We start from the raw sequence: 14,299 nt of genomic DNA on the forward strand, positions 1-14,299 counted from the left end.
CCCTGATTAAAAGCAGTGGTTCGCGCTTTCAGTTTCACGCGAATGCTGCCATCAATCCACGGTTTCTGGTTAGGGAATGTTTTTATCGTTGCTATGGGAACGACATCTTCGACGCACGTTCTAATGAACTCGCACACCGAATCAGCGTATTCGTCAATATTCCCATCTGACGCAATACGAAACATGTCCCAGTCCACGTGATGGAAGCAGTCTTGGAGTGTAGAGTCAGCTTGGTCTGACCAGCGTTGGACAGACCTCAGCGTGGGAGCCTCTTGTTTTAATTTCTGCCTGTAGGCAGGGATCAGCAAAATGGAGTCGTGGTCAGCTTTCCCGAAAGGGGGGCGGGGCAGGGCCTTATATGCGTCGCGGAAGTTAGAGTAACAATGATCCAAGGTTTTACCACCCCTGGTTGCGCAATCGATATGCTGATAAAATTTAGGGAGTCTTGCTTTCAGATTGGCTTTGTTAAAATCCCCAGCTACAATGAATGCAGCCTCCGGATAAATGTTTTCCAGTTTGCAAAGAGTTAAATAAAGTTTGTTCAGAGCCATCGATGTGTCTGCTTGGGGGGGGATATATACGGCTGTGATTATAATCGAAGAGAATTCTCTTGGAAGATAATGCGGTCTACATTTGATTGTGAGGCATTCTAAATCAGGTGAACAGAAGGATTTGAGTTCCTGTATGTTTCCTTCATCACACCATGTCCCGTTAGTCATGAGGCATACGCCCCCTCCACTCTTCTTACCAGATAGATGTTTGTTTCTGTCGGCGCGATGCGTGGAGAAACCCGTTGGCTGTACCGCCCTGGATAGCGTTTTCCCAGTAAGCCATGTCTCCGTAAAGCAGAGAACGTTGCAGTCTCTGATGTCCCTCTGGAATGCCACCCTTGCTCGGATTTCATCAACCTTGTTGTCGAGAGACTGGACATTGGCAAGAAGAATACTGGGAAGTGGTGGATAAGGTGAAAATGTAATGCTTCTTCTTGTGCAAAGCTCAATGCTCACAATCAACGATTATTATTTTCAGAATGATCTAGACAAAACCAGTTGGTGTACAATCATTGATTGCCCCTTACATACCTTGTGTATGCAAACAGGTAGGTGCATGCCTACAGTATAGCATGACATCTATGGGCTTTGAGTGAACAAATATTGAAAAGAGGATGAAAATATAATCCTCCCCTTCTCAGAACTTTCTCTTTTTCTTTTTTTCTCTCCCACTCTTTCTCTCTCTCTGTCGCTCTTTACCTGCTCCTGTCTTCCCCTGGTTGGCTGGCTTTGTCTACACTGTTTGAACAGAGGGAATGGTGAGCGAGTTCATTCCAGCACCCCGCAGAGAGAGAACTGACCTCAGTGAACTAACTTACACAGTACTTCTTTGGTCTGGCTTCAAGGCTATACATTTTTTATGTCTGATACGTAATGTAATTTGTAGTTTGCTTGATAAGTTATTTTGATAAGATGCTCTGATCTTAACAAGGAGTTGATCATAGAGTTTGTGTATAGTTCAATTTGTAACTATTTCACACATGCTTTACAGTTGTCTCAGTCTGCAGGGATTTGAGGTGAATATGCCATAGCATAGATATCCCACACCCAATGCACTTTCTTCTATCGACACTGAACAAAAATATAAACGCAACATGCAACAATTTAAAAGATTTTACTGAGTTACAGTTCATGTAAGGAAATCAGTCAACTGAAATCAATTCATTAGGTCCTAATCTATGGGTTTCAAATGACTGGAAATACAGATGAGTGGGTCACAGATACCTTTAAAAAAGGTAGGGGTGTGGATCAGAAAACCAGTCAGTATCTGGTGTGATCACTAGTTACCTCATGCAGCGTGAAACATCCCGTCGCATAAAGTTGATCAGGCTGTTGATTGTGACCTGTGGAATGTTGTCCCACTCCTCTTAAATGGCTGTGCGAAGTTGCTGGATATTTGTGGGAACTGGAACACGCTGTCATACACGTCGATCCAAAGCCTCTCTAACATGGTCAATGGGTGACATGTCTGGTGAGTATGCAGGCCATGGAAGAACTGGGACATTTTCAGCTTCCAGGAATTGTGTACAGATCCTTGCAACATGGGGCCATGCATTATCATGCTAAAACATGAGGAGAAGGCAGCTGATGAATGGCACAACAATGGGCCCCACGATCTCGTCACGGTATCTCTGGGCATTCAAATTGCCATCGATAAAATGCAATTGTGTTTGTTTTACATAGCTAATGCCTGCCCATACCATAACTCCACCACCACCATGGAGCCCTCTGTTCACAACGTTGACATCAGCAAACCGCTCACCCACACAACGCCATACACGCTGTCTGCCTTCTGCCCGGTACAGTTGAAACTGGGATTCATCTGTGAAGAGCACACTTCTCCAGCATACCATTGGCCATCGATGGTGAGCATTTGCCCACTGAAGTCGGTTATGACGCCGAACTGCAGTCAGGTCAAGACCCTGGTGAGGACGACGAGTACGTGGATGAGCTTACCTGAGACGGTTTGTGCAGAAATTCTTTGGTTCTGCAAACCCACAGTTTCATCAGCTGTCCGGTTTACGCACACAAAGCTTATTTCTCTCAAATTTTGTGAGCAAATTTGTTAACATCCTGAGGAGTATTTATGTCGGTAATAAAGCCCTTGTGGGGAAAAACTCATCCTGATTGGCTGGGCCTGGCTCCCCAGTGGGTGGGCCCATGCCCTCCCTGCCCAACCATGGCTGCACCCCTGCTCAGTTATGTGAAATCCATAGCTTAGGGTCTAATTTATTTATTTAAATCGACTGATTTCCTTATATGAACTGTAACCCAGTAAAATCTTAGAAATTGTTGCATGTTACGCTTATATTTTTTGCACTACATTTACATTACAATTTAGCCATTCAGCAGACGTTCTCATTCAGAGCGACCCACAGCTAGTGCATTCATCTTAAAGTAGCCAGGCGAGACAACCACATATCACAGTTGTACCCCATCCACGTATCACATACATCATACAATACATAATGCATAAGCATTTCTTTGTCTCTCTTCATAGTCTCCATCGTTGTCACAGCCATTAAAAGAAGAGGACCAAGGTGCAGCGTGTTGAGCGTACATATTATTTTATTTTGAAAAGACGGCGAACAAAACAACAAACACTACAAAACAAACCGTGAAGCGAAAGGCTATGCGCCATAAACAAAGTCACGATAGACAGATAGACAGCTGTCCCTGATTGAGAACCCTAAGGTCAGGGCGTGACAGTTGTGCTGTAAGGTGTTCTACTATGTGTTTTTTAAATCTGGTTTTGTTGCTAGCTTGAGCTAGCAGGAGTGGCAGAGAGTTCCATTTAGTAATGGCTCTATTTAATACTGTGTGTTTCCCAGCCTCTGTTCTGGACCTGGGGACTGTGAAGAGACATCTGGTTGCATGTCTTTTCTCATACCGATGAGTGTCCGTACTGTGTGCCAACTGCTTGAACAGACCGTTCGGTACCTTCAACACATCAACACCTCACACAAAGACCAATAGTGATGTAGTCAGTCTCTCCTCAATTTTGAGACAGGAGTGATTGACATGCATGTCATTGACATTCGCCCTCTGTGTACATACGTGCTGCTCTGTTTTGGACCAACTGCAATTTGTCTATGTCCTTCTTTGCTGTACCTGATCACACAACTGGACAGTAGTCCAGGTGTGACAAAACTAAAGCCTGTAGGACCTGTCTGGTTGACTGAGATATCAAGAAAGCAGAGAAACGCCTTATCATTGACAGACCTCTTCCCATTTTAGTAACCATTGAGTCTATATGTTTTGACCATGATAGCTTGCTGTCTAGGTCGACAACCAGCAGTTTAGTCTCCTCAACTTGCTCAGTAGCCACATTATTCAATAATAGATCCAGATGAGGTTTAGGGTTTAGCGAGCGATTTGTCCCAAAAATTATGCTTTTAGTTTTTGACAAATTTAGCACCAGCCTATTGCTGTCTACCCATTCTAAAACTGACTGGAGCTCTATGTTAAGGGTGTCAGTTATTTATTTTACTGTTGAGTTATGTACATGGACACACAGCCTTTATTCAAGGTCAGTGGAAGGTTATTAGTAAACATAGAAAACAATATTTGTCCATGCCGGCTTCCCTGCGGTACACCACACTTGTGTTTGCATTAGAGAAGCTTCCATTAAAGAAAACCCTCTGTGTTCTATTGGATAAGTAACAGTCCATCCATGATGAGGTAGAGGATGTTAATCCATAAGACCAATTTTTTAAGCAATATGTTGACTGATAGAAGAAAGTACTCCGTTTCTATTTCACAGACATAGATTTGTGCGGTTTGTACCTAGCACCCTTCTTTCTAAGTTGCATCATCTACCCATTCGTCATTCAGCATACTGCACAAAGCTACCCTCTCTCCTATCTGAATTCCAACAACTTCCTGCCACACGTAGCTAAGCGTATTTTTTTGCTCCCAAGAGAGGTTAACTGAAATCACGGCCCTTTTCTGCTACCGGAGTATGCCAGCCTACATACGTTGAGCCCCTCTGTCAGCAGGCAAAACAGAGCTCAGTAGTAGCCAGATTAGCGTAATATAACAGGATAATGAGCAATGTATTAGCTTATGCTTTATTCTCTCTCTCCCACTCACTCACTCACTCACTCACTCACTCACTCACTCACTCACTCACTCACTCACTCACTCACTCACTCACTCACTCACTCACTCACTCACCACACACATATATATACACACACACACTCTGCTGACAAACAGATACAGTAGGCGTTGCCATCTGGTACCAAGTAACTGTTGGCATGAAACCTACAATGACTTCACTTGTGACTTTCTCACTCACTTCTGCGATAGGTTTGTGTTCCCCTTGTTATTCTGCACATCAATCAGGAGGTATTCATTTACAATTGACAGAATATAGTGGTCATCAACCGGAAAGAGAAACAGCGGGCTTATTCTTTTCATGATTCATTTGTTGAGACACATGGGCATCGAAACTGGTTCGAATTATAGCCAGCAACTGCCTGGAAAGGAAGGGTACGATTTTCGGGAAAGCTGAGGTTCTGGATAGGGAAGCTATCCTGACCTGTCAATGGAATTAAGCCGTTATAATGGAGTGCAGTGGAGAAAATAGGTCTTTGATGTTGGTTCCATCTGATCTGGATAGTGTACGACTGTTTAATGTTAAATAGCATTTCCATTTACTGATGTCTGTGGGCGCTCTTAGGGTTGGCCTGAGTTAGTAATGCCAAAATTAAGTAGAGGGAAGGGAAAAAGCTGCATTGCTCATTATGTCAGACTGAAGCGAACAGTGTCCTGATAATACTGTACAGTATAAATCCCAATGAAAGATTTAACCTTCATACAGTAATAATAAGCATTTTGTGTGTTTGTTAGCCATCTCAGGTGTGAAATTATACCAAAGATGGTGGATAATTGAAGATAATTCATCCAGGCTGTTTACCATTGATTTTTTTAAAAATTTCCTGTCTACTTAAGGGGGTGGCTTTCCCATAGACACCAATGTGATAGCAGCTGGGTCTGGTCTACTTAGTTCATTGACTTCCATTGAAACAAAACAAATTAGGGAGTGGGATGTCTCACTTCCTCTTCCGTCTCCGATTGCACCTCTTCACCTATGATATGCCAACATTAGCTACACCATGGTGTCATGTCATTGTGGTTAGGCTTGGCTTACTCCGTTGCCCCCCAAAAATATATACTGTTTTGTCTTAGAACATTCTTGTAGTAAAGTGATATGGTTATGTCTTTTATTGTGACATTATGTTATCTCCAGTTAGAATCCTAGACTTTCTATGAAACAATATAACCATAACCCCAGATGAGGAGACCTACATACAAAAAAGCCTGCAGACTCCCCTTCATGGAGCACCTGCCAGCACGACATTTAACATTTCTGTCATTTAGCAGATGCTCTTATCCAGAGTAACTTAGCAAGTGCATACATTTTCATACTGGTCCCCAATGGGAATTGAACCCACAACCCTGGCATTGCAAGTGCATTGCTCTACCAACTGACCCATACGGGACTAAACTAGCCACACTAGCCTCCAAGCCCTCTGCGGTACCTCCTGATAACTTTCCTCATACACTCCCTATTGGCCTAACTTGTCTATTATACAGAGGGTCAGGGTTGCTAAATGGACAATATTGTGGCGGGTACATAGAGAATGATAGAATGATAGCCTCTTGTGGCCAAAAGACTGTTTTAGCATGGGCAGCGCCCTTGAGGGCTTCCAACCATGCTTCCTCCATTTGAAAGTAGTCAACTGGGTGGGGATTCCTATGGGTTGTAAGCCATATGGTTCTGCCCATGCTGTCACAGATGCTATAATGGTAGAGATATAAGATGAGTCCTCTATCTACCAAAAGGATGAAGCTAGCTTTAGTTTACGATGCTCACACAAGGTTTTGGGACTTTCTGGTTTTATCCGTGTGGCGATTTGTTGTTGTTGAATGGAGCGATGTGTTCTCCAGTGAGTCTGTAGCAAACTAAGACTGGATTAAGCTGTCATTCAGTCCCACTGGAAGAGAGATGAAGAGATGATTGACAAATCAAAGTGATTGTCTGGAAATCTCATTAGGCTCATTGTGTGTTGTGGATACGTGGACGTTTTTAATTACGAGTCTGTTTTTAGCTGCAATGGTTGCCCACAGGCATGGACTAGCTTTGGCGTCCGTCCAATATCTGTAATTAGAGCTAATGATAAAGGGTGTGTGTTTTGCCATTGAAATTAGTCAACGTGATGTTTGCTTTCACAGCAACGGATGTTGTCCTTGCCTTAGAAACCCATGTCATTGCATACTATGAAAATACTTTGGGTTTTATCTCCTGTTGATGTAAAGATAGTCTGGTTTCTCTGGGAACACTAATTGAAAAAGCTAATTAATAGTATCCTCCTAAGCTCACAGAATGAGGCCCATATGTGTGGAGTGAGGCTGTCGTTGCTGATATAAATAACACGCTCCGAAAGAATCGCCAGACCATCCATAGCACAATCTAATCAAATCAAATCAAATTTGATTGGTCGCATATACAGTTGAAGTCATAAGTTTACATACACCAGAGCCAAATACATTTAAACTCAGTTTTTCACAATTCCTGACATTTAATCCTAGTAAAAAAGGCCATGTCTTAGGTCAGTTTATTTTAAGAACGTGAAATGTTAGAATAACAGTAGAGAGAATGATTTATTTCAGCCTTTATTTATTTCATCACATTCCCAGTGGATCAGAAGTTTACATACACTCAATTAGTATTTGGTAGCATTGCCTTTAAATTGTTTAACTTGGGTCATACATTTCAGGTAGCCTTCCTCAAGCTTCCCACAATAAGTTTGGCCCATTCCTCCTGACAGAGCTGGTGTAACTGAGTCAGGTTTGTAGGCCTATTTGCTCCCACACGCTTTTTCAGTTCTGCCCACAAATTTTCTATGGGATTGTGGTCAGGGCTTTGGTATGGCCACTCCAATACATTGACTTTGTTGTCCTTAAGCCATTTTGCCACAACTTTGGAAGTATGCTTGGGGTCATTGTCCATTTGGAAGACACATTTGCAACCAAGCTTTAAACTTCTTGACCGATGTCTTGAGATGTAGCTTCAATATTTCCGCATAAATTTCCTGCCTCATGAAGCCATCTATTTTGTGAAGTGCACCAGTCCTTCTTGCAGCAAAGCACCCCACAACATGATGCTGACACCCCCATGATTCACGGGTGGGATGGTGTTCTTCGGCTTGCAAGCCTCTCCATTATTCCTCCAAACATAACGATGGTCATTATGGCCAAACTGTTCTATTTTTGTTTCATCAGACCAGAGGACATTTCTCCCAAAAGTTTGATCTTTATCCCCATGTGCAATTGCAAACTGTAGTCTGTTTATTGTATTGCTGTTTGTAGTAGTGGCTTCTTCCTTGCTGAGCGGCCTTTCAGGTTATGTCGATATAGGACTCGTTTTACTGTGGATATAGATACTTTTGGACCTGTTTCCTCCAGCATCTTCACAAGGTTTTTTGCTGTTGTTCTGGGATTTATTTGCACTTTTCACACCAAAGTATGTTCATCTCTAGAAGACAGAATTCATCTCCTTTCTGAGCGGTATGACAGCTGTGTGGTCCCATGGTGTTTATACATGCATACTATTGTTTATACAGATGAACGTGGTACCTTCATGCGTTTGGAAATTGCTCCCAATGATGAACCAGACTTATGGAGGTCCACAATTAATTGTCTGAGGTCTTGGCTGATTTCTTTTGATTTTCACATGATGTCATGCAAAGAGGCACTGAGTTTGAAGGTAGGCCTTGAAATACATCCACAGGTACACCTTCAATTGACTCAAATTATGTCAATTAGCCTATCAAAAACTTATAAAGACATGACGTAATTTTCTGGAATTTTCCAAGCAAGGCAAAGTCAATTTAGTGTATGTAAACTTCTGACCCACTGGAATTGTGATACAGTGAATTATAAGTGAAATAATCTGTCTGTAAACAATTGTTGGTAAAATCACTTGTTTCATGCACAAAGTAGATGTCCTAACCGACTTTCCAAAACTATAGTTTGTTAACAAGAAATTTGTGGAGTGGTTGAAAATCAAGTTTTATTGACTCCACCTATTGGGGCGGCAGGGTAGCCTAGTGGTTAGAGCATTGGACTAGTAACCAGAAGGTTGCAAGTTCAAATCCTCCAAGTTACAAATCTGTCAATCTGCCCTTGAACAGGCAGTTAACCTGCTGTTCCTCGGCTGTCATTGAAATTAAGAATTTGTTCTTAACTGACTTGCCTAGTTAAATAAAGGTTAAAATATATATATATAGCATTTTTTTAAATTTTTTAAATCCAACTAAAACAGTACATATTTTGCAGATATTATCGCGGGTGTAGAGAAAAGCTTGTGTTCCTAGCTCGAACAGCGCAGTAATACTTAACAAAACATAACTCAAATTCCCCAAATAAAAAAAGGATTTAATTAAGAAATATAGAAATATTTAAACAAGCAATGTCAGGGTCTGAAATATAAATATACACTGAACAAAAATATAAAATCAACATGCAACAATTTCAAAGATTTTACTGAGTTACATTTCATATAAGAAAATCAGTCAATAGAAATAAATTAATTAGGCGCTAATCTATGGACTTCATATTACTGGGAATCAGTGGCGGTAGGTGCTGTTTAAGATGAGGGATATATATTTGGCCTTATTTCTATTAGTGCATATTGGATGACTGTCATTCATATTCCATTCACCCAGCTCAATGTAGCATATCAATAGGTTTAGGCTACTACCTGATACTCCAATTTTCCCTGTACCCATCATGAGGTTGCTACAATCTTGGTAATGAATTAAAGTTTACAAAGTAGGTGCACAGGTGAAGAGAATTTTGAGTAATCAAGGTGACAGACAGTCATACTTGCAATACCGCATTGCACTCTCTTGCCTGCATCTAGCTGATCTTGGGTGTAATTACTAGTCCAACAGTTGCAAACAAGAGTTTCTATGGGACAAATTCAGTTATGTTTATCCCCATTTCGTTCCGTTTGCTTCCGTTTAAGAAATGTTTTAACAGAATCAGCGCAATGAATACACCACTGATCACATGCGAACACAATTCACTTTCATAGCAGCCACATACAAACAGCTCATTGAATATATAATTATTTCTTGCATCTATCTTCATGCTCTCCTACTCTCACCCTTTCCCTTCGCTTGGGTACTTCAGTGCCCAACACATCAGCTGACTGTGACTAGGTGAAAAAACCTTTCTAAGCCAAACCTTCATTCATATCATAGCCACTAACCGCTACACACAGCCTACATCGTTGTCAAGTCAGAGTCAATATAGCTACAATAACTAATGCATTATTAAACCTGCTACCATCATGCAGTACAGTGTACAGTCAGTCAGCAGCAAGCAGTTTAGCAGTTTCACCGGCGGGCCCCGTGGCAATAAATTCCTAAAACCAAAAGCTTACCTTGACTCCCTCTCTCCCTATCCATATTTCATGACCCAGATGCATGCATAAACCCACTGGCTCCTTAATGCTACAGTTTACAGAGGAGCTGAGCTGAGTTGTATTAATAATACAGATATTTCCATAAGGACACACACAGGAGGGGAGCAAGCCACACTCTTTGAAAAATTAGTTCCAAAAGGGGTCTTCAGCTGTCCCCATAGAATAATCGTTATTTTGGTTCCAGGCAGAACCCTTTTTGCTACCATGTAGAACTCTTTTGGGTTCCATGTAAAACCTTCTGTGTAAAGGGTTCTTCATGGAACTCAACGGGGTTCTATCTGGAACTAAAAGGGTGCTACATGGAATCAAAACGTTTTTTTTAAAGGTTTCTCTTATGGGGACAACCAAAGAAGCCTTTTAGTTTTTAGACAGCATCTGTGTGGTATTTGATATTTTTTTTACAGTCTGACTGACTTCCATTCTACAGTCACCCCTCAGAACCATTCTCTTGCTTAGTTGAAGGCTGAACTTTACCCGAGTGCGTTGTTGGTATACAAGTTGGTATACTTGTTGGTATCATTTTTTTTTATAAAAAAAAATAATTCATTTTCATCATTTTTATTTTGACCTTTTAATTATTTTGTTTGAGTCCCATTGCCAGGCCCATCATTTTGTCTGAAGCCCACAATCACACACTAACAGTACAATTATAGTTTCTGGGGTGCAGTGAGGTTCAGTCCCTCTGAATACGGATGCATAGTAGCACCCCACAGGGCATTTTCCTTAAACGTACAGTACCAGTCAAAAGTTTGGACACACCTGCTCATTCAGTGTTCATTAGGTAGTCACCAGGAATTCATTTCAATTTTAACAGGTGTACCTTGTTAAAAGTTAATTTGTGGAACTTCTTTCCTTCTTAATGCGTTTCAGCCAATCAGTTGTGCTGGGGCAAGGTACGAGGGTAGACAGAAGATAGCCTTATTCAGTAAAAGACCAAGTCCATATTATGAACTGCTCGAATAAGCAACTAGAAATGACAGTCCATCATTACTTTAAGACATGAAGGTCAGTCAATCCAGAAAAGTTAAAGAACTTTGAAAGTTTCCTCAAGTTCAGTCGCAAAAACCATGAAGTGCTATGATGAAACAGGCTCTCATGTGGACCGACTAGGGAAAGGAAGACCAAGAGTTAACTCTGCTGCAGAGGATAAGTTCATTAGAGTTAGCAACCTCAGAAACTGCAACCCAAATAAATGCTTCACAGAGTTCAAGTAAGAGACACATCTCAACATCAACTGTTCAGAGACTGCATGAATCATGCATTCGTGGTCGAATTGCTGCAAAGAAACCACTACTAAAGGAAACCAATAAGAGAGCACTCATTCTAAGAAAACAGAGCAGCACCCACTGAAAATGTCAATAGTGTCAACAGTGCTATCTTATCGTAGGCTGCATCAATCCCAAAGATGCACAGATCACATCCTATTGTTTAGATGGTCGTACAGAGTATTTACACCACACAATCAGGTGTCAGTCATTCCATGGAGGTATGCGTATAAGCTTAATTTGTGTCCAATTAAGATCTCAAGATAGGAGTTCCTAACTAATCAGTGACCTTAATTGATCAATAAAGTACAAGGGAGGCATGAAAATATGTAGACACTGCCCTCCATGGAATGAGTTTGACACCTGTGATTTACACCATTCAATCAAATGGCTGAGAAATATGACAAAATGGAAAAGTGACACTGCCTTTTCCCTGTCTGCCTGTACCATCCATGTAATTTATTTTTATTTTTTACCTTTATTTAACTAGGCAAGTCAGTTAAGAACAAATTCTTATTTTCAATGACGGCCTAGGAACAGTGGGTTAACTGCTTGTTCAGGGGCAGAACGACTGATTTGTACCTTGTCAACTCGAGGATTCAAACTTGCAACCTTTCGGTTACTAGTCCAACACTCTAACCACTCACCACCACTCAATCACTTCAACCAAGAAGGATCATAGAATACATTTGAGACTGACACTTTGATTGTATGTGTCAAAGTCTGGGTTGTTCCATTTGTCTCTAATACCTAACACTGAAAAGTGTGAGGGTTAGATTTTGATTGAAATATCCATTCGGGATGTTTGGCCAGATAGGGTATTATAATTTGTATTCTAAATGTGAACATTGTCTTCATAGCAGTATGATTTCTATTCAGCATATTTGACCACTCTGAACAATCCCATATCTAATGTAGAGATGTTAAAACAGCCCTTATACGAGTGAAATTAAAACACAATCATTTCTTACTCTCTTTAACTGTGCAGCTGTATCTCACCACGGTGCACGTATTTTATGACTTCTTATAATGAAGTGCTTATCTCCATTTGGAAGCCTGCGAGGATGAAATTGATTTGCCACCGAGCTGCCTCAGTCACATCTGTTTGTTTTTTGTGCTCTATCGTCACTGAACTCCATCTCATTAACAGGAGATTAAAGTGTATTAGATGGATAAGCCACTGTGCACATTTGATGCTTTTCTAATTGTTTGGCTAAGTGAAGTATCACGGGGTAATACTTTACTTGAATGCATTCATGTAAGACCTTCATAACACCTTCATGAAACCAGTCATTTATGAGTGTTGTAGTATCAGTCAACAAAATTAATGAGAAGTATTACAAATAAAAGTCCCCCCAAATAGATTTTCATCTATCCATTGTACAGTTGAAATGTCTATTTTTACTGCCACAGCACCCAACCCTCTGACACACTACTCAACAGGCTAGGAGCAGCATAATGATAGTGGTTACCAGTGGGCACAAACTTGTTAAATCAACATTGTTTCTGTCAGGATTTGGCCAGTGTTGTTCCGGTTTTTGGTCACTAGATGCCCCCATTGTGCCTTTTGACCTTTTGTTTTCCCTTGATCCCCATTATTATTTGCACCTGTGCCTCGTTTCCCCTGATTGTATTTAAACCCTTTGTTTTCCTCAGTTCTTTGCTCTGTGTTTGTATGTTAGCACCCAGCCCTAGTACTCTATGAACTCTTGTTGATCCCGGTGGACTCTCTTGTGGGGACTCTCTTGTGGAATTCTGTTTTTTGCTCTTGTTTTTTTGAGTATCTTTTGAGGCTTTTTGTGCTATACCTTCCTCCTTGTGGATTTACCTTTTTTGTCTTGGAGGATTACCTTTGTTCTTGTGGAATTCCTTTTGAGGTTGTGGAGTTACATGTTTTCCTGAAGAACTTTACTTTTTACTTCATTAAATACACCGTCTCAAGTACTGCTGTGTCTGCCTCATCTTCTGGGTTCTGCCCACTATTCGTGGCTCAGTTGGTTAAGTGACTGTTTCTCACTCTGGAGACCCGGGTTCGTAACCGGGTCCTGACAGTTTCAATGTAATTTCTCATTTAAAATATATATATATATATTTCACCTGTCACGCCCTGACCTTAGAGAGCCTTTTTATTCTCTATTTGGTTAGGTCAGGGTGTGACTTGGGTGGGCAATCTATGTTTTCTATTTCTTTGTTGGCCTTGTATGGTTCCCAATCAGGGGCAGATGTCGATCGTTGTCTCTGATTGGGGATCATACTTAGGCAGCCTTTTCCCACCTGTAGTTAGTGGGATCTTGTTTTGGTACTGTGCTGTGTAGCAATACTAAACCTTATGTTTAGTTTGTATTTTTTTGTGTTTATTGAAATAAAGATAGATGTACGCCTACCACGCTGCTCCTTGGTCCGATCCTTCCAACAACGCTGGTTACATCACCATTATTTAACCTGGTCGGCCAGTTGAGAACAAGTTCTCATTTACAACTGCGACCTGGACAAGACAAAGCAAAGCAGTGTGACACAAACAACACCACAGAGTTACACATGGAATAAACAAAGTAAAGTCAATAATACAATAGGAAAATAAATCTATATACAGTGTGTGTAAATGAGGTAAGATTAGGGAGGTAAGGAAATAAATAGGCCGTAGTGGCGAAGTAATTACAATTTAGCAATTAAACACGGGCGTGATAGATGTGCAGAAGTGCAATATCAGGTATGTGCAAGTAGAGATACTGGGGTGCAAAGGAGAAAAAAATGACTAAATAACAATATGGGGATGAGGTAGTTGGATGGGCTATTTACAGATGGGCTGTGTACAGATGCAGTTTTTTATTTTGTATTTATTTCACCTTTATTTAACCAGGTAGGCTAGTTGAGAACAAGTTCTCATTTATAACTGCGACCTGGCCAAGATAAAGCATAGCAGTGTGAACAGAGTTACACATGGAGTAAACAATAAACAAGTCAATAACACAGAAAAAAAGAAA

Source organism: Oncorhynchus gorbuscha, linkage group LG01, assembly GCF_021184085.1.
Source record: "Oncorhynchus gorbuscha isolate QuinsamMale2020 ecotype Even-year linkage group LG01, OgorEven_v1.0, whole genome shotgun sequence".
NCBI classification, from domain to species: Eukaryota; Metazoa; Chordata; class Actinopteri; order Salmoniformes; family Salmonidae; genus Oncorhynchus; species Oncorhynchus gorbuscha.